Here is an 851-nt window from a genome sequence, read left to right as displayed (position 1 = left end):
CAGGGGGGGGGGCAGAGTGCCCCCTCTGCCCCCCCCGTAGGTACGCTAGTGACCCCAAGATTTACCTGGGGTTGCTGTTTGTGATATTTCCCACAGGTAGCACCAGGTATGCTACATAGTAAAATTGAACCCAAATCACCTTTATTTGAATTGAAAACGAAAACTTTTTTTTCCTTGTATTGTCAATTTTCTCCTGACCAGAGTGACCTTCATCTTGTAGTGAAAACCTAATTATCATTGTTTTATTTTTTGCTTGTCAAATTTCTCCTGACCAGAGTGACCTTCATCTTGTAGTGAAAACCTAATTATCATTGTTTTATTTTTTGCTTGTCAAATTTCTCCTGACCAGAGTGACCTTCATCTTGTAGTGAGAACCTAATTATCATTGATTTATTTTTTGCTTGTCAAATTTCTCCTGACCAAAATTACCTTCATTATGCAGTTAAAACCTTTGTTTATTTACTTGCCAATATAAGCCAGCACCCCCTATTGAAAAAAAATCTTTCCCATGGTCCTGACTTCGTTCAATTAAAGGGGAATCCAACCCAAATAAAAACTTGCTTTTATAAGGAAAAGAAATATCAGACAAGTTGATAGGTGAAAGTTTGAACAATATTGGACAAACAACAAGAAAGTTATGAATTTTTAAAAGTTGTAAATATTGGTAATCACTATACCCATGGAGACTTCAAATTGGCCGCATATGGGATGTCATAGTGAAGTAAAGGCAAGGACTAATCTTCCATCATGTACTCCAATAAATATGGCTAAAATGTCATTTTTCCCAAAAGTTTTATTTCAAATTATATTTTTCTTTCATGAGGACATAACAAAATTTACTACCTGGGTTA

The sequence above is a fragment of the Lytechinus pictus genome, chromosome 14, assembly GCF_037042905.1.
Source record: "Lytechinus pictus isolate F3 Inbred chromosome 14, Lp3.0, whole genome shotgun sequence".
In the NCBI taxonomy this organism is placed as follows: domain Eukaryota; kingdom Metazoa; phylum Echinodermata; class Echinoidea; order Temnopleuroida; family Toxopneustidae; genus Lytechinus; species Lytechinus pictus.
Note: the sequence above shows the minus strand (reverse complement) of the source record.